Source organism: Pezoporus flaviventris, unplaced genomic scaffold (assembly GCF_033815535.1).
Source record: "Pezoporus flaviventris isolate CSIRO_AGI_PZ_B2104156 unplaced genomic scaffold, CSIRO_AGI_Pfla_v1 ptg000002l, whole genome shotgun sequence".
NCBI lineage: Eukaryota > Metazoa > Chordata > Aves > Psittaciformes > Psittacidae > Pezoporus > Pezoporus flaviventris.
The window spans coordinates 22,601,250-22,616,829 of NW_026892550.1; the positions used below are offsets into that span (position 1 = coordinate 22,601,250).

Below are 15,580 nucleotides of genomic sequence, written 5' to 3' on the forward strand. Positions count from 1 at the left end.
CAGCACAGCTGTGACTGTGGCACAGCAGAGAGCAGACAGAAATCTCAAGGGGCAAGAAACTTTACTAAGGCATCTTTAGCAGTATTAAACAGTCTGCTGGCTGTGAAGGAAGAGGTACCAAGCAGGCTCGAGGGCAGGAACCATCTGTGGTAGGGGTTGCATGAGTGCATAGCAGGAAGGGACACCGTGTGGGAGAGACTTAGAAAGATTTGCAGTTCCCCTAACAAGAGATCCAGAGCCAAAACATGTGGCTGGGAATGCTCAGCTGAGAGGGGCTGACCGTATAACACGAACCACAAGTCATAGGGGCTGGCTGACTTGTGCTGCTGAGCTGATGGTGCATAGCTGGCCACCTAAGCAGCAGACTTCAGGTCACAGCAGCACTGCCCTGGTTGTACAGGGAAGCCAGGGCTCAAGGTGTGTCCTGAGTATATCCCGTTTGGAGAAGGGTTTAATTTAACATTTTATACAAAACATCCCTCACTCCAGTGAGAAATGCAGCTATCTGGGCTCTCTAAGGTGACCCTGATAGCAAATGTAAATGAGAAGCAGACAGAGAGTGGGAATGAATGATACTGGATTTTGCCTGGAGGCAACCGGGGGCAGCAGTGTTGTCTGATTTTGCACAAAGGCAGTGCACTGTGTATCCTGCTGTCAAGAAAGGCTGGAGCAAGCAGCGTGGGTTTGAGCACCACTGAGTCCGCTGTGGAAGGCTATTTCCCACTGAGGCTCAGTGATACTTGTTAAAGAGTCACGGGGTTTTCTCAGCTGCTGAAATGAAGAATGGGGTGTAGTGCTCCAGGCTGTTTGCTGAGCAGTGCTCTTCCTCACAGGCAGGTCTGCAGAGAAAAGGGAAGGAAGTTAATTAGTAAAACTGGAAGGCATTTAGGAAAAAAGTATGTATTTGGAAAAAAGTCCACACCAGCCTCCGTGGCGTAATGCAGGGGAAATCAGTGGATTTCTAAGACACTGTTTTGCAGAAGTTTACAAAATCTGCAGGTAAATTATGACATTAAGCAATGTTTACAACTACAGAATGGTGTTTGATGCAAAAAAGTTGTGTTGTACATTTGCAGTAGTCAATCCCCCCGCAATCTGCAACTTGAGTGTTAGCCTTTAAATTTTGTAGTTGAAAGCAATTGACAGAGTGTATGAAAAGTTTTCTTGTGTGAGTTATCTCTATTAAGCAGAAATAATCTTGATCACCAGCATTGGTTCAGACATTCAGCTCATGTAAATCAGCAGAACTCCTCTGGTGTCAATAGAACAACCATGATTTACATTAGCAGGAGATCTGAGTGGCATATTGCTTTGAAAAATTGAGGTGTACATTCATTCATTGTTTCAAAGGTAGAGGCTTGATCTGCTCCACTGAGATACAGCCTTGCTGTGTCAGGCAGCTCCACCGAGGTCCCTGCAGGAGGACCAGGGCTTGCTTAGAGCATGTACTTTGCAGGATCAGCTCCTCACTGAACAAAAGGAAGTCCAGCAGTTCCTGAGGAATGCCTCCTTACCCTAGCCCATAAAAAAATGCACTTGCAATGGCAATTAATTGTTTCTGGGATACCCTCCAATGCAAATGGCCAGATCCAAAGCCCTCTATTTTGTTGGCTTCAAAAGGCACCAGCTCAGTCTCAAGGGTGTCAGTTTTGAGACTGGTGCTGGTGCTTTATATGCATCTAGGTCACATTTCATCTGTGACCAAACACGTGAGCTGTGATCCTGTGTTGATCTCGAAATGGGTGTAGGGCCACGTGGAGCCTTTTTTAACCCCACTGCTCCACTTTCAGAAAGTGGAGTGGGGCTACTCTGGTGCATGGAGGTGCTGATGCCTGTTTGCATTTGCTGGGCTGGACCCAGGCATTATAGTCCTGTTCCTATAGAACTGGTAGGTAGGTAAGACTGAGCTGGTCTTACTGAGAGTGTTGCTCTAATTCAAATAAATGTGTGGAAAAACAAAAGGAAATACTAATGAGGAAACATGTACATCATAATACAAAAATGTAGCTGCATTTTAAATAAGAGGGCAACAAACAGCTGTTGTGGAGACTGCAGAAAGTGCCATGGGGTAAGAGAAGGGTTTGTTTATGCTGCATTAAGCACCACTGAACTGGTGGTTCAATGTGGTGAGATGCGCAGTACTTCTGCCTAATGCTGAGCATTTTTCACTCAGATTGACTTAACTGGAGGAAACTGAGGGAGCTCCATACCTTAGAAGGTGACTGTGAGCTCTGACATTTGAATCATATTAATAAAATCGTTTCCCTTGTTGGGGTATGCATTTCCCTTCCCCCTAAGTTTCAAATAATGCTACTACTTAAAGTAGGAACAAACATTTTACTTATGGCTAGAATGCATTTATTGGTAATTTTCACATAAATCAACTTATATGAAAATGTATTCATAATCCAAGCCTTCTCTATAGTGATAAAATGTTTCTGCTTCTGTGGTAGAAAATAGCTTATTATGCAAACAGCATTGCTAGTGTTACATTATGCATGGGAGTCACCTGGAGAACATCACAAAAGCTTCAACCAAAAGGAAAAAAAAGAGGGTAGAAAATCAGGTGTTCCATTTACCGCACCACTTGCCTATTATAATTAGCTGTAAATGAGCTGATATCTGTACTTTGAAATGTATTTCTTATATGCCTTGGTAACACTATACAAATAAGAAAAGCAGAGCAGAATGGGAGAATATGAAACTCACCAAGGAATGGCCTTGCAAAATGTCACCCCAAATAAAAAGAGAAAGCCAGTTGCCGTTTTAAAACTGGTTAGTTGTATTTGCTTTGGGAATACCTTGGTTATATTTATTTACTACTTGATTTAATTCAGAATTCTGCATGTTCCTGCTGGACTGTCACTATTATGAAAGATATTGTTGAGAAGTTTGATTAAAGGTCTGCTCAGGCTTAAAAACACATTGCCTCAGATTGTTTTGAAATAACAAAACCCGAATTAGTCCCAGTACAATCATCTGAGGCCCAATGTTTCCTGTGATCTTTCTTACTGAGGGATAAAATGGTGGTTTGAAAGAAAAGTGGGAGGATGACTGCAAGAAGGGTAAGTCCTCCGGACACAGTGGATTCTCACAGTTGTTCTTGTGGCACATCCTTTGGGAAGTTCTGGAGAGATATCACATATCAGAGCAGCTCTTAGCCAGAGTGGGTTTACACTTGGAGTTGTTTAAGATGGGGTCTCTGTGATTTTGGAGTCTGAGGACTGATATTTAGGTAGTTCTGAGTCTTTCACAAAACAGTTTTGGGAATTTATATGACTCCCCACACTAGCACTCTGTGCCACTGTCTTTATGCCTACAATATTGTTACATCTCTTAAACCTTCATGGAAGGAATTTTTTAAGCTGCAGTCTTGCAAAAGCCAGATATTCCCATTGTCTTTTGTATATCAGCTTGTAAACAGTGAGTTCTTGACTTCTCTGATGTTCTTGGCTGTGTGTATAATCTAACTGAATAAGTAGTATTTCCCTGGATCACTTGGTTCTGTAAACATCTGGCTAAGCCGAAGCAATCTCTTTTATGATATATTAATTCAATCAGCATTTGTGGCAAATGCAGGACAAATATAATCAGGGCTTTACTGCCCTTCCCCATCTTTCAATCTTGCCAGTCAGCCAAGAGCCAAAGTTAGCCCAGAGAAAAACAAGATGATTTTGAAGTGAGAAAGGGAGATGCTATGAACCAAAATTGGTGCTTGGTGTCACTGGTCTAGGGCCGGCTGTCAGATCCCATGCATAACCCGGCAAAGGTATGGGACTGCCTGCAGCAGGTCTGTATCTATCAGATCGCCCAGTCTGAGGCTGCCTGAAACCTTGTGCAAGCCTCTTGATGAATCAGCAGTTTGCAATAGTGGTATTCCCCAGACAGACCATGGGGCTTGGACTGGATCTGGCCAGGACAGACTATAACCTCAAATTCCTGCTTTTTCTAGCCCAGCCCATATTTGCTGTGCCTTTTCATGTCTCTGGCAAAAAGTTATACAATGCATTGTATCGTGTTCTCCGCAAATCCTGAGCACTGAAGGGGCCCATCTGAGCTCACTGATCACCAGGCATTTGCTGGCCCAGGAAAGTATGCTCTGACCTTGGAAGCGGGTGGCTGAAATTGCCTCACTGTGCCTGGCTCTGCTGGGCTCCAGGGTTTAAAAAGTCCTGCCTCATGAGTTCTCACATCAGCATCAGCTGCTTTGCTTAAGCAAGAAGCTCTGTGGGTCTCAAGCTGCAGGGAACTTTCAGCACGCACCAGCTCAGACCAGCTGTTACGCAGCAGCGATATCTGCTGCTGGTAGGTAAACTCAGGTACTGAATGAAATGGGCGTCTTAGGTTTTTTAGCTACTGAATGACACAAGGCAGGAGAAGAAGAAGCAGCTGAGGAAAGTGTCCTAAGAAAGAGGCTGGAAGTTGAGAATGACACATTGAAACTCCCTGAAAATGTGCCAGACAACTGAGGGTGGTTTAAATCTCACTTCACCATCCACAAGATATGGATGCTGGCAAACAAAAAGATAATCAGAAGGCAGTTTTGTTTCTGGCAACACTTTGATCTGAGGCAGCTTATGTGCTTAATGGTTTTCATTTAGCTCTCTTTTGGAGACATCACTGAGAAGTGATGAAAAACATCACAGGAGAAAAACATTGCGTACATATACTCTATATGAAAAATACCTACTATATATATGTACATATATACATGCAAGCATATGTGTATATATCTAAATCTATATCTATACCTATATCTATGTATCTATATCTATATTTATATCTATGTCTATCTAGAAATACAAGACTCAAGAAAGAGAAACATAGTCTGTGACTCATATAAGGCCAACAAGAAAATCCTAGAGTCCAAAATCTTTAGTAAGACACAAGCTCAGAAGAAGGATCTGGGACAAAATACTCCCAGGAGTGACTGTTTCAGAAGCCAGAATTAATCTGTGACAAAGAAAATAACATTTATGGAAGGTGGTAACTGAAGATGCATTTTTTCTACATGAGGCAACACTGTGGCTGGTAAGGGCAATCCAGAATATTAGATAAAAAAAGATATTTCTGCTAACAAAACCAGCATATAAAGATGCCCCTAAAAACAGTGTAAGCAAAGATAATGACTGACATTCGGGAAGATATGCAGAATTAAAATAGATCATGTTACTTTGAAAGAGCGCATATGCTAGCAGAGTGTGCGTAACATGGGCAAGAAGATGACAACAGCATCAATAGCTCAGAGCAATTCCTTCTTTGAACAATGGACACTGCTGCAGAAGTGGAATATTAGCTTGAAATCAAATGGAACATTCATGAATTTTAAGTTGGACACAGGTAGACAAGCTGGTGTGGGGCCAGAAACACAGATATAATCATGGAGATAACAGCCACAGGCAGTAGGAAATGAGTTGGAGATGCTGGGGCTTTCAGTGAGAAGCTTATCTCTACCAAGAGCATGTGTGAACTAAGTACATAAGCAAATAACAAATTAAGAAAAAAGGATTTCCAGATGTGTCAAAGGTGGGGGTATCTATTTTTAGCTTAAAAATACGTAATTAAAAAAAGTAGTTATTAAAGTGAAAAAAAAACCCTAAATTTATTTATTTTATAAGAATTTGAGGGGATCTTCCAGAAGGCAGGCAAGAAAGCTAGACTACCTCAGATTAAATCTGAATAAACCTATTTATCTCCCATTGTATGCCTCCAAGACAGGTTATTTCTCATCTTAAAATAGAAGGCAAAAGCACAGCTAGTGAAGTCATTCCTATTGAATCACAGAGTAAGTGAAGCATCCCTTCAGAGTGGATACAATTTCTGTGCATTGCACGGGAAAAGGGAACCTGTGGTTACTTATTGATATACTACCTAAAGATGTGAAAACTAAAGTTTGCTTGTCAGAGGATGACACGTTTGGAAACATGGACACTGCCAAAGATACTTTCTGTGTGATGTGCTACTGCTGGCCAGGAAACTCCCTTAGTGAAAAAGTGTTTGCTCACTGCACATCAGGTCTTCTCGAGGAATACCTGACTGCACTAGAACATTATATGTGCCCACAGGACCAAATTATGTTCCTGTGGAAATTTCAGCAACACCCCCAGTGTCCTGCACCTAGTTTTTCCCTTCTCTTGGTTAAGAAATTTGTCTCCACTTTCACAGTTGTTTTGTCCTATCTTGTTTATGACTCTACCTATGTTACGGTACTGATGAGTTGATTTTTCTTTTTTTCTCTTTCTGGCTATTACTTAATGAATAACCTAAAGAAAAGATATTTAATGATGGCATCCATTGAAGCTCTGCTACTCTTTAAGCCTTGGGAAACAGTGAATGCTCCTGGTTCATTCTGGGGTCTGTGTTACAGACCTCTCTCAACTCCATGGTGCCCTTTTCTTCTTTGTCACAGGACAGAGCGTGGCTCTCCAAAGGTTATAGAGGAGTCTTAACTCAGCAGGTGATTCCTTTTATTCTTTCACAAGTTCACCCCTGCTGATGGCTGGTGGGCTGGACTAGCTCACAGTGATAAATCTGCAGAAAAGTGATTGAGGAATATTAACTGAAAACTCACTCTGTCCCCAGATCAGCATCACAAGTGCCCTGTCTGGCTTTACAAATGAAACCACAGACCTATGTGAAAGTAGGAGCAAATCTTAGGCAGCACATGTGCAAGTTGCAACAATGAAGACAGTTACAGAATGCTGAAGATCCTGCTGCTCTCTGAGTCCAGCATAAGGAATATGAGCCTTTTTTGGTACACAAATAGGATAACTATCCTGATGTCCCTCATTGTAGGGGAATTGTACTAGGTGACCTTTAAAGGCCCCTTCCAACCCACACTATTCTATTTCCACATGGAAACGTGTCATGTCTTCATATTACACTAACACTGCAAACTTTGTCTTCACTTTCTCAGAAAGTTTTATCTCGTACCCTAATAAAATGGAAAGTCCATTAACATTCAATATACTCAACTGAGTTAAATTAGAAATGAGCAAAAGTAGGTTCAAGGCATACCAGGGGGGCAGAGACAGTTTAGTGGAATGACCTTTCTTCTTGCTAAAGTTGTGGCATCATCAGTAATTGCTTGTTCCTTGAGAGAGGCAATAGCTGGGATGGAAAAGGTAAAGTCGCTGCATCCCTGCACCTTTCAATGAGATGAAGAGAAAATAGCTGGAAAATTTGATTGCTTGGTCGCTTTTCCCAAGTAACAAGTGATAGGAGAAGATGTAAAGGCCTCAGGCTGTGCCACAGGAGGTTTAGGTTGGATATTAGGAGAAATTTCTTCACAGAAAAAGGGATCAGACATTGGAACAGGCTGCCCAGGGAAGCAGTGGAAGCACCATCCCTGGAAGTGTTCAAAGACCATGTAGGTGAGGCCCTCAGTTAGGTTTACTGGTGGACTTGGCAGTCCTGGATTAATGGTTGGACTTGATGATCTTAAAGGTCTTTTCCAACCTAGGTAATTCTATGATTCTAGGAAAAAGGATGGTAAAAAAGAAAGGGTCTGGTACTAATGTGACATCTGGTGATGTAAAAGATAGCCAGGCAGCAAGAGGTGGCTTCCAGTATTGGAGGCCTCCAACAGGAGCCTCCCAAGGAGCTATTTGAGATTTTAGGGTGATGCTGGCAGTCAGAGTGTAGGCTTAAATTGTAGGTTAAAACTAACAATAGTGTGTGTGGCTTTAAACTAACATAGTAAAATACAGCAAACTGTTCTAACTTGCTAACACAGAGAGAAAGGAATGTTCAGCTGACGGGGGGGAAAGAACATCACAGGACTGATAACAACTAAGGAGACAGTAAATAAAACCAAGGATGCTAGCCTTCAAGATAACAGTGGCACTCACCATGGAGAGAGACTGGAATAGAACAGAAGCAAGGACATACCAACTGCTAACTCAGCACTAGGACCTTGCGAGCATGTACAAGGACTGCGAACATTCAGTAAACACAGTGAGGAAGACTATCAACAACCACCAGAGACCCCCACTCAGCAAGAAAGCACATGTGTAATTAGAATGCAAATATTATAATTAGTTCCTGGTAAATCTCATGAATATGTAAATAATTTCCTGGAAAACCTGTAAATATACATGAGTATGGTAAATATATATATATATATATGTAGCTGCTGTTGGCAAGTAATGGGTGTGCTCACCTTTATGAAACTATTTGTGTGCTCTCCCAGTGCTGCAATAAAGAATGTCTGCTTTCTATAACTCCAAATTGAGTCTTAGAGAGTTTCTCCAACCAACTTTTGTGGTAACAAAAGGTGGAGGAGGGTGGAAAGAAGCCTGTGGGACCATGAGATGAGGTGTCCTTTCAGGCGTCTAGATAAGAAGGGAAGTGTTGCTTCAGACACAAGGCAGCGCTGATAGGTTAATAGCTTGCTATAGTCGAACAGCAGAGTGGGATTATTATGGCTTTGGATAAGAGCTATTAACTATTGTTAAGGTGATTGATCACTTTTATCGTTTTGTTATGTAAGGAGTTTCACAATCAGAGCTAATCATGGGGCATTACATGCCCCTGTCTGCTTAAATGCTGAAATCCAGAGATAGATTGTGAGATGATTACAAAAATTGCAAGACTGTCATTTCCATATTGAACATGGACTGGGCAAAAATCATAACAACACATGTATTGCTGAGACACCCCATGGAGGGGAAAACACTAGTGAAGTTTGCTTTCAGCCTCTGGAGAGGGAAACAAACAAGTTTGCTAACTGTTCTGTTTAGCTTTTCCAGCACACAAAGTTTCTACAGTTTTAAGACTGCTCTGCTGTGCAACTCTTACGTTATATGTCTGTCTGGGTTCTCCGCTATTGTCTTCTGCTACTGCCTGCAAGATTTGCTGAGGTTTCATCACAGACAGCTCCCTGACAGGTTTCCCTGTAAATGTGTTCAAAAATGCACCTCACACAAAGAAGAATGGAGAGTCAGATTAAGAAACAGTTTTGAACTCAACGTTGTATGGCCAAAAAGATGTGTTTAGGTGCCTCCAGAGCAGCAAGATGCTTTCCAAGAACATAAACTCCTATCTTACTCTCTCACATAGTGTTTAATGAAGCTTTCATTTGAGAAGAAGAAGACTCTGCTTGATGGGAAAAGAAAAATCTGTATTATTCAAAATTGTTCAGGTTCTGAGAAAACCAGTAGGATCAAGGCAAATAAGTTGTAGGTGAATCCAGGTCTGATCAGAAGAAGAGGAACTAGACCACTCTCCAGTTAGTTACACATGGCTGATCCTACATTAAGATTTGAGATGCCCAGAATATAACAAAGTAATTCACATCTATACCTTTGTGTTCTCACTAGTGGTGAATCAGTTACCCACACGCTCAGCATCATGCATGAAGGAAGCAGCTTTTTCTGTGCTTTTTCAAGGCTCATCGTCTCTTCTTGGACACACCTACAGAAATATTGAATATCTACCATAAACAATGTAATGTTCAGCTCCTACTGGAAGGTGCATGTTCAGCGTGACCTTGCAGAAATTGTGCATATAATAGTAAACACAATAGAAATAAAAGGCAAGAGACTGCATCAGGACTGGACAGAATGGGAAAATATCAATGGCACTGGCCTGGCAAGTGGAGCTTTGATGTAACTGTACAAATAATAATGGTGCAATAAGAATTCTGCAACTAAGTAGCATATTATTATTCACAATATTAATAACATGCCAAAACAGCAGTGCATGTGTGCACTGTGTTAACCAGTGCAATCTCTTGAAATGCTGTTTCTCTGCAATGAATGACTACTGCAAGTAAAAAGAGATATCTCCTACTGCAACTAGCCTGTGTCAGATATTTCGTGCAAAGAAACCCTTCCCTGTCACTGCCTTGCTTGTTTGGAGTGTGTTACCTCTGGCATGTCCTATTTCACATCTTTCCTGGTAATTTTGCATTTTTTACTAGGAATAGGAGCTCTTCTGGCCCTAAAGCTCAATATTTGCAGAATCTCATTTTGTGCATAACAGACTCAGTTCTTTGAAAATACTACCTTCATAATCTATCAACCAGAACATTAGTAGAGATGTGAGATTTGTGGGGTCTTTCTGGACTGGTGGGTTTCAGCAAGTCCATGTACGTGAAGTGCCCAAAAGACATTTATGTAGGTGTTCTTTGTTATCCTTCGACACGTGTGACCGCTGACCAGAATTTAACCCGTCAATTCTTTGGTCATAACCCAACCCATCCATCTATCACTGATGCAAAAGAAGTCCTGTTCACAGACATTATAACGGTAGAATTATATGTAAGATGAGTTTGTATATGTTTTATATGACTAAACATACATGACTTGGGAGGAGATGATTTTACAGGGAATGGAGAGTCAGTGTCAGCTGTTGTGCCTGTATTTCAGACTGCTTCCTGAACAGAGGAGAAAGCCAACTCGTAAGTCTTTGAATGTGCATGCTAGCTAGATTAGATTTGTACTGATAGCTTTTGTTTTCGTTCCTATCTCTCTTGCCTACTTTAATATGCATGGCTATATATGGAGAAAATGTGTCTCTGTGCTAGCATAGCAAAGATAACCTTGAAGAGTATAAATGAATGTACGTATTGATGGAGCAATTTGTGTTTTTATTGATTTCTTGCTGTGTCTTGCTGAATTCCTAGTATGTAGAATAGGCTGTAACTGTTTTTTTATGAAGAATGCTACAGAATATATTTTCCCACACCAATTCTTAAGAGACATGTACAATTTATACATGAGAATATGAAAGAAAGCATACGGTATATATTGATTATTATTATTTATTGCTATAAGTAGGATTTAGGGCTCCAGGTAGAGATGCAAGACTTGAGATCAAAAAAGGGCGGCGTATTTTCTGTGTAGGAAGGCAGAGCTGCCAAGATGAAATACCAAGGTTTTAAGCCTAAAATACATAGCCTTTGCTAATGTGGAGAAAGTTGAAGGTGAAAAGGTGACACAGTGATGTGCTCCCGAGAAGAAAGGATGCTGTTGCAGAACAGTGATTAACGCTGTCAAAATGCAACTAGGTGGCTAAAAAGGAAAGGCTGGGCTGGCTCTTCTCTGTACCAGGGAACTGGCTTGTGCTGTAGATGTTTTTCCAAGCAGGTAGTGGGGGAAGGTGTCACTGGCATGTATGAGCTAATGATGCTGGTCAGGTCCAGACGCAGGTACTACCCCAGCCCCTGATCCTGCATGTGTTTCTGGACTTGACATCCTTTGGTTTCTTTGACACCAGTTATCTTCTACATGCACACAGGGGCCTGTATAGTAGGGATCTAGTTTGAATTGGTGATCCAGTGATTAGTCGCATTAAACTGAAGACTGTGGATATTTGTTTGGGTAGCTTAGTTGGATTTTCTTCTGCTCCTCTGAGTTTTGCAATGCTTCTTCCTATTGCACATTACGTCTGTTCTGAGCAGAGAAGTAGCACACAGAAATGTGTTGTGTGCTGGCGCTTGTGCAGCCTTTGAGAGGTCTTTGAGAGCAGGTACTGCAGAGACCCTCCAAGTGCTGTTTAAGGTAGCTCCACCCTAAATTTGAACCACACCTGCCTTCCGCTCAAGGAGTGGACACTGCACTTTTCTTGTCTGGTTGCTGATGAACAAGGAGAGGAGTGATGTGTCCCTTCTGCTGTATGGAAATTAGAGACTGATGCCAGGGATGCCATGCTGGATAGAAGGCACCTTCATTTGGCTCTGTTAGTGGCTTTCTGACCATGCTCAGGAATTGATGCCGAAGAAAGCGCATTAAAAGCAGTGCACATGTAACATGAGACTTCTCTTCAGATACTGAAGGAGTTTCTAACCCAGAGATTGCCTCTGAACTTGTGTTTAACAGGCGCCAATGGTACTATCCTCTGTGAATGTGTCTAGTCTCTTCTGAGTTCATTTATGCTTTTGGCATTTGTAACATCCTCTGGTACTAAACATTACAATTTAATTATACTTTGTGTGAAAAAGTAATTCATGTGATTCCTGTGTAGATCTGGGCCTCTTAGTTGTAAATGAACATATATGGCAATTAATAAGGCTTTTAAAATGGAGAATGAACATTATGAAGCTGATCACATAGATCCAGTGTGTGAGGCAGAACACTGAAATTGGGGAGTGGGCAATGCCAAAGGCCTGACCAGCTAAAGGCTGGGACTGACAAAATGGAAGAGTAGTACTTTACTAGACCTTGCAAGATTTACCAACTTTCAAGAAATAGAGAGAAAAATTATGTAAAAACATGAGAATGTCAGAACGACTACTTGCATAATGTACATTATCAGTGAAGTTGTGGCTCATCATGCTGGTAACTGTATATGAAGAACACCTGTGAATGAAGATTGTTTTAACATATTTAATTTCTATTTATCTTCTTACCAAGGCTTGAACTGCCCAGTCTTCGAAAACTGTGCATAGCATGGATTTTTACCATTGTACAGTGGTAGAATACGTTCCTCTTCATTTTCAGCCCTTTGTTATTGTTTCTTTCTAAATACTACATTCTCAAGAGAAATACAGAACCTTATTTTTGGAGACTTACAATCTAAACATAAGCCAGCTTTTAATTCATGCGTAAGTAGAGAAATATGCAGATTTAACAATGACTTGAAACTGTGCAGTTTCTATGCATAAGCAAATTGCAGGGCTCCAGATATATCAAGGCAAGCTCACCCCGAAGGCTGTGGACCAGCAAGCTGGTGAGCAAAGTGTGTTGGCACACCCTCACAGGAGGGCAGTGATGCTGCAAGGGCCACGGGAAGTCCTGCTGAGACCCCTTACTTCTCTTGCCAGCTTGCTTGATCTTTAACACTGTTTTGTTGGAAAAGCAACCTGTTAGTGTCTAAGACTGCTGATTTCTCTGACCCCCTTCCTCCTGGCTTTCTGGCTTGCAGGTGTGACATCAGACTCACAGGGTGAGGGTTTCCACTCGGTGATGTGGTCTGGGGAAGATCCCTGGCCTGGCTACCTTCACTCTGACTCTGTGCTGGGCCTGGCTGGGCTGATGAGCTCAGCTGAGCTGGTGTTCAAAGACATCTTCTTTAAGGTTTCTCTGTGTGGAGAGTAAGAGCCAACCCATCTTGGAGCCAACCCTGCCCTGAATCTCTGACATCTTTTGACAAAATGGTGCCTTAAGTTCAAAATTATTAACCTTCAAGGTACCATATCTTCATTAATAATGCTTCTGAAGGGAGATGACAGGTGATGCTAAGGAACTAGAGACAACAAATTCCCACAGAGCTGACTATAGGGCATTTGACTTTAGCGAGAGCTGTGCACAAGTTCCTGTTTCTATGGGAAATTCCAGTGGAATTTCTGTTTTGTAGAGGATATAGAATAAAAAAGATTACTTTGGAGAAAGATAGCCAAATGTTCTGTTCAGCATGACTTACATTTGCAATTTTGTTTTTAATTCAAAATTTCTGAACTAAATAACTTTAAGATAAAATCAAATTGTTCTCGACCAAATATGTTGCAACAGATGTTATAAGTTCTTGAAAATGTTTTAATAACTGAAACAAAATGTTATTGAAAATCTTCCTGTGAGACAATGAGTTATGGAATTCTTCTAATTGAAACATTTTCTGACAAAAATTTAAGCACATTCTGTATTTGTTTCACATGTCCTTTTAAGTATTTGAAATGAATGCTCATAATTTCAAAACAAATGAAAAGAGTATAATAAAGGCAAAAGAAACTCTTTCTGGGATTGAGAATATTTAGCAATAATGGGCAGTGCAAAACCAGAAAGTATTTTTCAAATGGCTGGCACATTCCTAGAGTTTCACATTGAAAAGTAGTTGCTTTTGTAAGCTACCAGCCCTATTTTATACGATGCTCAGATGTTACAGTGCTTTCATTAACTTGTGGTGGCAATATTGTAAAAATACTCTCCAGAAGCATGCAGGAGAGGGAAACTTACTCAGGAAGTGTCACATCTCATGGACCATTTGTATCATTTGCTTTTAGCCATAGAAGAGATTTTCCTGGTTTTGTATATCTCTCTTTTGAAGGAGGAGAGAGATTTGGTGACAAAGGAGCACTCAAAATATATGAATGCTGCCAAGGCAGAAATATAAAGCAGTAATTTGAGTATCTTCAGGGCACTGTGCAGACTATTAAACTAATGGAACAGCTGTTGCTGACAGAGGGGCAAGGTTTTCAGGGCTTTGGGAAACTCTTTAATTACTTGCTAGGTTTGGTAGTATTGTTGTTGATGTTGGAAATTCAGACACTAACTGTTCAGCAACTAAAGGTAGTGAATATTTTAATGAAAAAAAACTGAAGATTTGTGGTAGATGTGTTATCCAACAGGATGATGCCATCAACCATTTAATGGTCAATCAGAAAATTATGCCATCTCCTTCCAGACCATCAGGTCCTCCATTCAGGGCTCGTACTTCCATCTCAGAGTCTTTCCTTCTGCTAAGAACATGCACCAGTTCTTCAAAAAGGTGGAGCAGAGATCATTGTTTCTAGAGCATGAGATATAGTCAGAGGATCTGCTTGCTGTTAAGCAATGCTCCGTAGTTGGAGTGGCAACATGAGAAGTAGATGTGGGACAAGAGACCCAGTCAGCTTGACACCACAGCTCCAGCTGTGCAAGATTGACTTGTGACACTGTTGGGTACAAAATTGTCTGTGTCAGACCGTGGTATAAAAATGCCACCATGTCCTGGGTTCAGCAGTAGCAGTCATTTTTTTCTCCTTCTTGGTAGCTGGTGCAGTGCTGTGTTTTTGACTTTCGGCCTGGGAACGGTGCTGATAACACTGATGTTTTTAGTTACTGCTCGAAGTTTGGTCTGGCCAAGGACTTTGTGGGCCTCATGCTCTGCCAGGGAGGAGGGGAAGCCAGGAGGAAGCAGAGACAGGACACCTGACCCAAACTGACCAAAGAGGTATTCCATACCACAGCACGTCATGCCCAGGATGTAACTGGGAGTTACCCGGAAGGGCTAGATCACTGCGGGGTTGGACTAGCTATCGGTTGGTGCTTGGTCGGGCTGGGGAGGCGAGTTATCGGTTGGCGGGTGGTGAAGTGTTGTATTCTCTTCCCTTGTTATTTCCTTTATTATTAATGGTGGTAGCAGTAGTGGTTTTGTTATACCTTAGTTACTAGACTGTTCTTATCTTAACCCGTGAGAGTTGCATTCTTTTGATTCTCCTTCCCATCCCTCCAGGAGCATGGGGAGGGCAAAAAGGAGGGGAGTGAGAGGGCAACTGTGTGATTTATGGCTGACTGGGTTTAAACCACAACACACCATCAACTGCTCTGGGATTTGCATTCTTATGGTGTGGTTTAGGTAGGCTCAGAGCCTAGTGGGCAGGAGATTCTTGGTGTGTATGGAAAAGAATGACTAGCTCCTGGTTGCAGAGGAGGTCGATGCGTGCTGTATGCTGTACTGGAGGAGTCATCAGAGCTTCTGCAAGAGCTGCATTTCACTAGGCTAGCTGGATGCTGAGTATGTTTGTTTGGACTTTAGCAGACTTGTGCTAAAGATTTGGAGTGGCTTGGGAAAACCACGACTTCAAAGAATTCTCTTGATCATCACTGTTTCAAGGCAAGTATAAAATTGGATAATGCAAAGCGTTTGTGACTTTAGAGTT

General features: G+C 41.6%; 1 long non-coding RNA gene across 1 annotated transcript; it reads right to left on the bottom strand.

Moving 5' to 3' along the window:
- Positions 1-560: 560 nt before the first annotated feature.
- LOC133275191 (uncharacterized) lies at positions 561-6,334 on the bottom strand. The gene is made up of 2 exons (XR_009745430.1): positions 6,197-6,334; positions 561-839 (listed from the first exon to the last, which is right to left on the bottom strand). It is a non-coding gene; the product is annotated as an uncharacterized LOC133275191 (long non-coding RNA).
- Positions 6,335-15,580: the final 9,246 nt, after the last annotated feature.